We start from the raw sequence: 12,526 nt of genomic DNA, 5'->3' as shown, positions 1-12,526 counted from the left end.
ATGATGACTGTAAAATATATAACTTAAACATTGCATCTGGATAGATGATCAAGTCAGGTGCATTAGTTTAAATGTCTTAACCATTCAATAGCTGATGGGAGGGCATTATGCCAGACCATGATGGAACCGGGCAGCCCTTGCTGATGCATGCAGCCTACTAATATGTGGCCTACATCTTCTAACTGGCCACAGCAACAACGTGGGGGAGTTACAAAGGCCCCATTTTGACACTTTTTTTAGGGCATCCGGAACTGTAACTCACTGTCACCCTTCTGCTTTAGCAAAAGATACATTTTTGGTACTACACTCTGTGTACACATTTTTGGTGCTCTCTGCAACCGCAGTCTGTTAGCCAGCCAAACAAACTCCTTCTCACTCTATCAGTCCTAACTTTTCTCTGCAGGTTAACCCTTGATGTACTTTAGTTCCCTGACTGTCCAGAAGCATCTCTGTGCAGCATCCAGCCACTGGATGCCCGTGTTTCTAAAGAGACGGAATATATACCAGCCTGTTGGCTTAGCTGAGGATCCACACCTCACTTAACAGCACTGAGATGAATTTATAGTAAAACAGGAGTAAGTTTTATTCGTAAAAAACAGATTAAAGTGATTCTAAGCAGAGATAACAGAAAATGGTTACAAATAAAACAATAATATAATCACGCTTTCTAGTGACTAAAACTTAACAGCTTACAATCCTTGTCCAAGGCAGTTTTCTCACCTACAGCCAGTTTTAACATCACCAACCCTATGTAGTTGGGGATCCACCGTTCATGGAATGTAAAGAACGCTGACTTCTTTCCTCCTCTCCTCCCCCAGTGATGAAAACAAAATGCCCTTTTGCTTCTCCTTACATTTCCCAAAGTTCATTGTCTCAAGAGTCAGGATGACCTGTGATGTATCTTCTGGTGTGCTGACGACTTATCCTCCTGATAACGGACGTTAACCTCTGATGTAAAGGAACTGCCCAATGTCTCTGGCATCACCATGCTCAATTTACATTAGACACACATGTAAATAGGTAAATCAACATTCCTTTGTCTAGGAGAAATTTGTTTATCAACTCTGCCCTCAAAACACATTTTAGGAACATATTTCTGGCACACGTACAACTCTTTACACGCCATGTGTACATACATCATGCAATGATATTAATGACAGATGTGTCACCAGTTTTCAGCTTTCATTTGATACTTCACACAGTACTCTTTACAGATAAATGATAGCAATATGTTAGGTGGAGTGAGTTTGTCAGGTCTGATAGGAGTTACAAAATAGTGGGTCTCTGCCAGTTGGCATGGAGAGGCTCTTAAGGTCAGACCACTTATAGTCATGGTCAGCACATCTGATCATTCTATAAGTGTTTGAGCTTTACCCAAAAATGGCATGGAATGTCAAAACTAGGGGCTGGACTGTTGGATCTGTCACAAGATAGGCACTGTCAATGTTGGAAGCTTGCTCTTGCCAGCTACAGTCCCACTTGGAGGTGATATCAAGGTTCCTTAGGGAAACTGAGCTGAGATGATGGCTCAGTGGATTAAACTAATCTGTAAGCGGGGATAGATGTGGCCTGTTTTGCTCCTTAAGGAGCAGATTCTGCAAGGTGACGATGTTGCACAGGACCAGCAGCCAGGCCAAGTTGATCATTCTCTTGGTACTAGGGCTGTCAAGCAATTAAAAAAATTAATCGCGCAATTAAGTAATAATAGACTACCATTTATTTAAATATTTTTGGATGTTTTCTACATTTTCAAATATATTGATTTTAATTACAACACAGAATACAAAGTGTACAGTGCTCACTTAATAATTATTTTTTATTACAAGTATTTGCCCTGTAAAAAAAAACAAAAGAAATAGTATTTTTCAATTCACCTAATACAAGTATTGTAGTGTAATCTCTTAATCATGAAAGTTGAACTTACAAATGTAGAATTATGTACAAAATAATGCATTCAAAAATAAAACAATGTAAAATTTTAGAACCTGCAAGTCCACTCAGTCCTACTTCTGGTTTAGCCAATAGCTCAAACAAGTTTGTTTACATTTGCAGGAGATAATGTTGCCCGCTTCTTGTTTATAATGTCACCTGAAAGTGAGAACAGGCATTCTCATGGCACTGTTGTAGCCGGCGTCGCAAGATATTTATGTGCTAGATGCGCTAAAGATTCATATGTCCCTTCATGCTTCAGCCACCATTCCAGAAGACACGTGTCCTTGCTGATGACGGATTCTGCTCGATAACAATGCAAACCAGTGAGAACTGATGCATGTTCATTTTCATTATCTGCGTCAGATGCCACCAGCAAAAGGTTAATTTTCTTCTTTGGTGGTTCGGATTCTGTAGTTTCCACATCGGAGTGTTGTTCTTTTAAGACTTTTGAAAGCATGCTCCACACCTCATCCCTCTCAGATTTTGGAAGGCTCTTCAGATTCTTAAATCTTGGGTCAAATGCTGTAGCTATCTTTAGAAATCTCACATTGGTACCTTCTTTGCGTTTTGTCAAATCTGCAGTGAAAGTGTTCTTAAAATGAATAACATGCTGGGTCATCATCTGAGGCTGCTATAACATGAAATATATGGCAGAACGTGGGTAAAATAGAGCAAAAGTCATACAATTCTCCCCTGAGGAGTTCAGTCACAAATTTAATTAATGCATTATTTTTTTAACGAGCGTCATCAGCATGGAAGCATGTCCTCTGGAATGGTGGCAGAAGCATGAAGGGGCATGTGAATATTTAGCATATCTGAGATGTAAAGACGTTGCAATGCCAGCAACAAAAGTGCCGTGCAAATTGCCTGTTCTCACTTTATGGTGACATTGTAAATAAGACAGAGGACAGCATTATCTCCTATAAATGTAAACAAACTCGTTTGTCTTAGTGATTTGGCTGCACAGGAAGTAGGACTGAGTGGTCTTGTAGGCTCTGAAGTTTTACATGGTTTTGTTTTTGAGAGCAGTTATGTAACAAAAAAAAAAAATCTACATTTGTAAATTGCACTTTCACAACAAAGAGATTGCACTACAGTACTTGTATGAGGTTTATCATTTTTATAGTGAAAATATGTATAATAAAAATAATATACGCTTTGATTTCAGTTACGACACAGACTACAATCTATATGAAAATGTAGAAAAACATCCAAAATATTTAATTAATTTCAATTGGTATTCTATTTAACAGTGCAATTAAAACTGCGATTAGTTGCGATTAATTTTTTGTGAGTTAATTGCGTGAGTTAACTGCAATTAATTGACATCCCTACTTGGTACCTGTTGTTATGTGCCTGACTTCATTAAGCTGAGTGTCTACTAGTCCCAACCCACAATTTGAAACCGCTGTCCTAGACACACACTTTGGTCGTGGGCCAGAGTGTCTATATTCAGGAAGATGTTGAGTTGTTTATTGGCTTTTGTGTAGTACAAATGGAAGGTGATTGTGAGGAAGTAGAATGGCTGCTCTTAAGCAAAGATTAGTTTTCTGGGACCAGCTACGCTGTAACAAAACCATTATCTGTATATTTCCTTCAATAGAGATTTTATCAGGATTTTGGCTTGGAAGGTGGGGATGTTGGTAGTATGTGCTCATGTTACAAATTTGCTGCTCTTTGAAAATAAGAGTAATATTAATTGATTCTTGGATCATACAGAATTTCCCATAAGATATAAGGGAAGGGTGATGGCAAACCCGCAAATAGTCTCAATTCAGTGAATATGGTTGAGTGAAGATAGTTTAAAGTTTTCTGATTAATACTTGAAATAGTTAAAAGATGTGGGGGAAATTTCAGGAAAAGGAAGAAGAATGGTCTTGTGATTAAGACATTAGGCTAATGTTCCAGAGTTTAGGTTTCAATTCCTGGATCTTCCACAAATTCCCAGTGTGACTTTTGGCAAGTCCTTTATCTCTTCTGTGCCTTGGTTCCACTTCTGTAAAATGGGGATAATACTTTCCTTCCTCAGAAGGAGTATTATAAGAATAAATTCATTAATGTTTTTAAAGTACTTGGACACTAGGGTGATGAGGGCAGAATGAGAAGAAGTATGGTCCAGTTATTAGTGTGCTAGGCTGGGATTGGGGAGGACGAAATTCAAATCCCTGCTGCATCACAGACTTTCTGTATGACATTGGGCAAGTCACTTAGTGTTTCCATTCCTCAATTTCCCATCTCTAAAATAGGGATAAAAGTATTTTCTTATGTCACAAGGGTATTGTGAGGATAAAAATATTCTTCTTTGAGTAGTGTCCCTATGGGTGTTCCATTGTAGGTACCGTGCTCCCTGCTGAAGAGCTTTGGTAGCAGTGCCGGTAGGCCCACCCATGTGCTGTCTGTCCTCGTGCCCTGCCAAGAGGCTAGCCAGCACACAGGCTAACTGCCTTCAGTTCCTTCTCAATTGTCCCTGGCTGGAGACTGAGCTATTCACAGTGCATTACGACCATTCCTTTTGTTCTGCATTTCTGTAGTTAGTTGGTCTCCTAGTATGTAGTTGTAGTTCTTTCCTTTTTATCTTATCTTTTCTGCCTGAAAAAAAAAAAATTCCCACCTTTTTTCTTTGGGGACCCTTCCCCTAACAGGGTATGCCCAGTTCACCGGTTCAAGAAGTGCCTTTCTTGTATGCAACAGGGATAGCCTCTTTCCAAACACTCTCAGAGCATATGCTGCCTTGGGGGAAGGTCACATTCAACAAAAGTGTGGTCTGTACCAGCAACTCAGGCCCAGGTCTCGCAAGGATAGGGAGCTGAGACAGACGATCATTTTAATGGAGGTGGCCCTCCAGCCCTCTCTGGACCCATGCAACAAGTCACCTGGCAGACATGAGTCTTCCCCACAATCTTCAACATCTAAAGACTGTGGATTGAAGAAACCAGGCGCTGACCCCTCTCATAAATCATCAAAAAAGAGAGCAGGAAGTCCCCACAGTGAGCCCTGAGATAGCTGCAAACAATCTCTGACATGCTCAGTATCCTTGGTACCATCAGCACCAAGACAATCCCAACCCGGTACCCACTGCTCACAGATTTCAACGGCAGTAGGTACTGTTGGCAAGCCTATGGTTTCAATGGGCTCAGGCACCAAGTCAACAGCACTGAGGGACAAGGACAGGAGTAAGCACTCCACTAAGAAGGCACTGCTGGTGTGCAGTTCTCCATCGGTACCATCATCGACACCCCATCCCACACCAGAACGATCGGTGCGAGCAAGATCTCCGTCCTCCCTGGTACTGACAGTGGCACCGAGTTGGTCAGTACTGCCAGCATTCCGGCACTCAAGGGACCTCCGTGTATCAGACATTGCAGAGTCTCCTCTTCTTGGTACCGGGATTTCCATACCGAGTCTTCATTTGGCATGGGAGTTTTCCTCGCTGCCCTATCACGCTCCCCCACTCTCTAGTGCAGGCTTGGATAGCAAACCAGAGGAGGCGGTATCACAGTACTCATCTCAAGCTCCGTATGGTGCCCGATATCAACCAGGCCACTGAGCATACCCTCAGCTGGCCCCACCACCACCATCATGGTATGGCTAACCATGGGCACCACCACAATCACTACAGCCATACTGAGACCCTTGGACTGCTTATCACCGCCATGCTTCTCAGGCTTTAAGCCCCACCCAAGAATCCTTGAGATGCACCCCTTCCACTGCGGCGTCCAGAGCTTCATAACTTCCAGAAGGAATCAGGAAGGAACCATAGGGCGGTGTTGAGGAAGAGGTGACCTTGAGGACTGTCATAACCATACAGCTAAGGGTAGCCTAGAATTCCTCCTTACCTGTAAGGGGTTAAGAAGCTCAAATAACCTGGTTGGCACTTGACCAAAAGGACCAGTGGGGAAAGAAGATACTTTCAAATCGGCGGGGGTGGGGAGGGAGCAAAGATTTTGTTGGTGTGTTCTCTGGGGAAAGCAGAGAAGCATCAGGTCAAAAAACTCCTTCTCCTACAAACCATCCTGTACAAGTCTCTGATATTACAAAAAGAGTAAGTAAATAAGGCAAGGCGCGTTAGATTACCTTTTGTTTTCCACTTGTGAATTTTCCCTTTGCTAGAGGGAGGTTTATCCCGTTTTTTTGTAACTTTAATGTTTTGCCTAGAGGGGAATCCTCTGTGTTTTGAATCTGTTTACCTTGTAAAGTATTTACCATCCTGATTTTACAGAGGTGATTCTTTTACCTTTTCTTTAAATAAAATTCTTCTTTTAAGAACCTGATTGATTTTTCATTGTTCTTAAGATCCAAGGGTTTGGGTCTGTGTTATCCTCACCAATTGGTACAGGTGATTATTCTCAAGCCTTCCCCGGGAAAGGAGGTGTAGGGCTTTGGGGAATATTTTGGAGGAATAGGACTCCAAGTGGTCCTTTTCCTGGTTCTTTGTCTAAATCACTTGGTGGTGGCAGGATACTGTTCAAGGACAAGGCGGAATTTCTGCCTTGGGAAAGTTTTTAACCTAAGCTGGTAAAAATAAGCTTAGGGGGTCTTTCATGCAGGTCCCCACATCTGTACCCCAGAGTTCAGAGTGGGGAAGGAACCCTGACAAGGACCATATCCTTCTCCTCCCCGGATGAGGCTGTCATGCCTCCCCCACCATCTCTGGCTGATGATTTTCACCTCTTCCAGGACCTAGCAAAGAGAGTGACAGATACTCTCCAAATACCACTAGAAGAAGTCAAGGACACCCATCATCGATTCTGACCTATTCCATTCATCCTCAAAAATTGATTAGTGAGACTGTTCTGGACCCCACAAAAACCATTTGGCAAACCCCAGTATCAGTGACACCTACCTGCAAGTAGGTGGACAAAAAATATTATGTCCTAGTGAGAGAGACTGAATTCCTCTTCTCCCACCCTCCACGCATCTCCACCATGGTGGATGCAGTTAATTCCCGTGGCCACCAACACCAGATGAGGTCTATTCCCTACGATAGGTCCAAACGCTTCCAGTCCCTTTTTGGGAGGAAAGCATACTCCTCGGCCATGCTTCTGTTTTGAATTGCCAGTTACCAAGCCCTGATGGCAAATTACGACTATGTAAACTATTCAGAACAACAATTTTATTTAACAGTTGCCTGAGTCTCACTGTGACCAATTTAAAGTCATTATCCAAGAGAGACAGTTAGTGGCCAAGACAACACTACAGTCTGCCCCTGACATAGCACAAGGTCCATCTCCACAGTGGCGGTTATGTGATGTCCATCATGGTTACATCTGTCAGCTTTTCCGAAGGAGGTACAGTCGACCGTTGAAGATCTTCCCTTTTGATGGTTGCCTCTCTTCACACCCTGAAGGATTCTAGGGCAACTCTTTGTTTGTTGGACATCTACACGCCAGGACAAAAGAGGAAATTTAGTTCGCAGCCTCAGCTCAAACCACACCTCCCAATATCCAGCTCAGTGCTACTACGAGCCACAGAGAAAGGAAAAATAAGTTCTCAAGGTGTAAACCATCTGGCCCACAGTCTTCCTCATTCCAGCTGTCAATTTCAAGCACCAATTTTGAGGTGTTGGTTGAGGCTTCGATAGACCACTCCCCCCAACTGCTACAGGTGACCACTTTGGCCACTAGACATTTGGCCACTGGCTAGCAATGTTCTGCAGCACCTGGGAATGCATAACATTTGGATCAATGGGTCTTAGAGATCATTTGCAATGGGTACTCTATTCATTTTACCTCCCTGACCCCTCCACAACAGCCTTCCCCATGCCTCTTTAGGGATCCTTCTCACAAGAGTTTACTACGACAAGAGGTAGATCATCTCCTCAAGTTAGGAGCCATAGAACCAGTACTTCACCATCTACGAGGCAAAGGGTTCTACTCTCACTATTTCCTAATACCCATCAGGAAGGGTGGTTGGAGACCCGTACTAGACCTCAGAGCTCTCAACAAGTTTGTCAAAGCTCAAATTCATGATGGTCACTCTCTAGCAATGATCATTCCAGCACTGAAACAGGGAGACTTTTTTCGACTCTTGACATTCAGGATTCCTACTTTCATATCTCAATCCTACCCTCTCATAGATGATTTATCAGATTCATCCTAGGACAAGACGCAGGCACCAATGTTGCAATGTGCTGTGGGGTGCTCGATCCCTGGCTCTGCCCCAGATCCAGCCCCCACTCCACCCCTTCTCCCAAATGCCCGTTCCCTCCCTGTTCCGCCCCCTTCCTTGAGCATGCTGCACCCTCACTCCTCCCCCAAAGCCTCCCACATGCCGTGATACAGCTGATCGCAGTGGACGGGAGGCGCTGCGGTGGAAGAGGGGAGCTGATAAGAAGTTGCCGGTGGGTGTTCAGCACCCACCACTTTTTCCCCGTGGGTGCTCATGGGACAAGACCACTACCAATACACGTTACTCCCCTTCAGACTATCATCTGCCCCGAGAATATTCTCCAAGGTTCTCTCAGTAGTGGCTGTCCACTTAAGTCTCCCAAGGGATCATGATTTACCCCTCTCTGGACGATTGCCTCCTCAGAGCCCTGACTCCCCACCCCTTCATGGGACCTAAACCTGGTACTGAAAGGACTGACCAGGTCTCCCTTCAGACCCATGGCCAGCTGTTCACTTACAGTAACTCCTCACTTAAAGTCATCCTGGTTAATGTTGTTTCGTTGTTACGTTGCTGATCAATTAGGGAACATGCTCGTTTAAAGTTGTGGAGGTCTCCCTTATAACGTCGTTTGGCAGTCGCCTGCTTTGTCCACTGCTTATAGGAAGAGCAGCCCATTGCAGCTAGCTGGTGGGGTCTTGTAACCAGGGTGGACCGGCAGCCCCCCTAACAGCTCCCCGTTCCACTAAGTTCCCCGTGCGGCAGCTGCCCAGCAGGCTATCAACTGCCGGCAGTTCAGCTGTCCCTCCCCCCGCTGCTATGTGCTGCTCCTGCGCTCTGCCTTGGAGCTGCTCGCCAGAGCCTCCTTTTTGCTGTGCAGGGGGTGGGCGGAAGAGGGAGGCTAAAGTCAGGGTGTCCCGCTTACCCCATCTTCCATAGAGCAGAGGGGACACATGACAGGGCTCAGGACAGAGGGCGCTTCCTGGCAGCAGCTGCCATCTCAGCTTGCTGATTAACTTAAAAAGGCAATGTACTTAGAGTGGGGTCAGCGTACTGAAAGGAGCAATGCACATCTTTCTCTCACACACAGGGTGTGTGTCTCTGTCTGCTATGTTGTCTCCCCTCCCTCCATTTGTGCTGCCTTGTAGAGTGTGAGGCTACATGAACAAAAATGAGTTAACCCTTGAGGGCTCAGCCAAGTGCTAGTTCATCATTTAGCAGTAAGGCATCCCACCCTCTGACTTCACCACCTCAACCAAGCTTCACAATCATCATCGCTGTGTTCCAGTATTAAATTGTTTATTTAAAACTTATACTCTGTGTGTGTGTGTAATATATATATATATATATATATATATATATATATATATAAAAAAATATGTTTCCCTGGAACCTAACCCCCCATTTACATTGATTCTTATGGGGAAATTGGATTCGCTTAACATCGTTTCGCTTAAAGTTGCATTTTTCAGGAACATAACTACAACTTTAAGCGAGGAGTTACTGTACATACCTATCAGTGAAAACAGCCTTCCTGATAGCAATCATCTCCGCTTCGAGAATAGGGGAAATAGTGGCCCTAATGACACATCCTCCCTACACGGTATTCTTTCAGAACAAGGTTACTCTCGGACTACATCAAAACTTCATTCCTAAGGTAATCTCCCGGTTTCACATGAACTAATTGATTCACTTTCCAGTCTTCTACCCAAGCCTCACCAAGACAACAGAGAGGGTATATTACAAACTCGAGATGTCAGGAGAGCCTAGCCTTCTACCGTCTACTTTTTAAGAAATCCCTATGTTTTTCCTCTCCATTGTGGAAAGTTCAAAGGGCTCAGCAATATCAGCCCAGAGACTCTCCAAGTGGGTCTCAAACTGCATTAAACAATGTTACCAAGTTCACAATATGACACCTCCAAACTGTTTGGTACATGCTCCACAAGATCAATCTCCTCTTCTGTTGCCTTCTTCAACAATGTCCTTATCTCAGTGATCTGTAGACCGGTGACTTGGGCGTCAGTCCATGCCTTCACAGAACATTTTGCAATCACTGGGGACTCCCCATCCAATGATATTTTCAGCTCCACAGTTGTGAGATCTGTAACTGACCCAACTCCAAAGCCCCAGCCCTCCAGCAGGGATACTGCTCATGAGTGGCCTACAGTGGAGCACCCTTAGGGACGCTATTCGAAGAAGTTACTCACCTTGTGCAGTAACAATGGTTCTTTGAGATGTGTCCCCCTATAGGTGCTCCACAACTTACCCTCCTCCCCTCCACCTCAGAGTTCTTGTCAATGACTTTGGTAGAGAAGGAACTGAGGGGGATTAGCCTGCCTACAGTGGCTAGCCTCGTGGCGGGGCACAAGGACAAACAGTGCATGTGTGGGCTTAACGGACACTACTGTCAAAGTTCTATGATCAGCAGTGCAGGGATGCAAGCTCACCCACAGTGGAGCACCCATGGGGACACATCTCAAAGAGTCATCATTACTTGCACAAGGTGAGTACTTTCTTCTTAGATTGTTAGGCACTCAAATAAGTACCATGCATAGATATATAGGGGACTATGCAAGTAGAAGGGAATGCGTAGAGGTAAAAAATGTGTGGTGGGAGACTCACGTTTTTAGGGCTCTGGATAAAACTTAATTATAGCTGGAGAATAATGCTAACATACAATGCCTTTTTGGGCAGCAGAGGGGGATCCCTGGGTTGTAGCATAATCCTAGTCATATCCCTGACTTTTTAGGGTGTTTTGCCTTCTTTCTTTTAAAGGAAGTTATTGATCCACAAGTACATCTTCCAGCTCAATTAACTGAGATGTACCACATGATTTTCAGCAGTTATATACTATATAATGTGGGTAATAAGAGATGTTGAATTCACTTCTGGGTATTAGAACTAATTTTTTCCCCCATGTTTTCTTTCTGGTAAAAAGATAGCTTTGCCAAAAGCAAAATTTATTTATTTTAATGTAGTATTCAAGAGTTTGTCTTTTGGTTATTGGGATGGGCAGATCTGTTTTAAATTTGTCTGATTTGGGCAGCATTTTGGGAACAAAACTGAAAACAATATTTTTAGACTTTGCTGAGCTGTTAATTTCTCATTGGCATGATAGAACTTTGAGAGAGACAAGAGAGGTGAGGTAATATCTTTTATTGGACCAATTTCTGTTGGTGGAAGGTACAAGTTTTTGCGCTACTGTGCTAGACACTGTACACACATAAGTGACTGCCCCTCCCGAAAGAACTAACAGTTCAAACAAACACCACGGTGCTCGAGAACAGAAGTATTTTGCAGATGGGGAAGTGAGGCACAGAGAAATCAAGTGACTTGCCCCAAGTCACACAGCAATTCAGTGGCAGAGCCAAGAACTGAAGCCAAGTATCAAAAGACTCAGTCCACTACCTTAACCACAAGACCATCCTTTCTCTTAAAACAACCTTTCATTGTTTAACTGAAAAAAATCTGCTTTTAGCTTGAGGTATGGAAACTACTCCATTGATTTTGGCTCACTTCTCGACTCCAGTGTTCTCGGAATACATGTTCCACTCCATTCCAGACCCCAACATGTGATGCCAGAATGGCAGCTGGTATCAGTATCCCTATGGTATTCCTCTCCATCCTCATGTAAAAGTAGTTGTTGAAACACGGTACTATTAACAACAGGGTGCTCACACTGGATCTGAGCTTCACAACTTCAGAGTCACAAGAGAACTATGACAGACACCCACTCTGGACTGTGCCTTGAGGGGTCCTTTGAGAGGACTGAGCCCAGACAGAACATCGGGTGTCTCCAAGGTATCTCACTACTCTTATATGAAAGAGTACCCCACTATGCCTTCTGGTACCTTGTACTGTACCAAGGCCCTGCACCAAGGAGGTATGAGATCCCACAATGGTAGTATTGGGGCCTGGAAGATCTGTGAAACTACTGCCCAGTAAGGTCTCTTGTCTAACAAGAGGATAAAGGAGATCCAGGGTTCTGAGAGAAAAGGAAGAGCTTCGTCAGCCTCCTGAAGACATGCAATTATAGCAGCATAAGGAAGAAGAGAAGAGTACCAGGAGCGGAAGGATTCTATACTAGTGACCTTACCCTCCTCTTCCCCAGACAAGGCGGTGATTCCAGCTTCACCACCACATCCTGATTACACAAAGACCTTCCAGGACTTACTTAAGAGGGTGACAGTCGCTACAAATCCCCATGGAAGAGGTCCAGAAAGCACCACACAAACTGCTGGATATCTTGCATAGCATGAGTCTGAGTTGTGCTCCCTATTAAGACCCTCTAAACTAGCAGCACACTTTGGGAGATGCTTACCGTGATCCCACTAGTATACCTATGGGCTGAAAACAGGCATTTTGTACCTGTGAAAGGGTCAGAGTACCTATTCTTTCTCCCTCCTCCCAACTTGTTGGTAGTGTCATTGGCCACCAAGCATAACAGACAGAGACAAACCAGGACTACGCCACATAAGAAAGAAGTAGA

General features: G+C 44.0%; 1 protein-coding gene across 5 annotated transcripts in view; it reads left to right on the top strand.

Annotated features, from left to right (window-relative positions):
- The window catches only part of USP12 (ubiquitin specific peptidase 12), a 99,341-nt gene that overhangs the window by 64,627 nt on the left and 22,188 nt on the right, over window positions 1-12,526 (top strand). The window lies entirely within an intron of this gene.

This window comes from Natator depressus, chromosome 1, assembly GCF_965152275.1.
Source record: "Natator depressus isolate rNatDep1 chromosome 1, rNatDep2.hap1, whole genome shotgun sequence".
Taxonomy (NCBI): Eukaryota; Metazoa; Chordata; order Testudines; family Cheloniidae; genus Natator; species Natator depressus.
The sequence above is the reverse complement of the archived record's forward strand: the minus strand, read 5'-3'. Positions and strand labels throughout refer to the sequence as shown.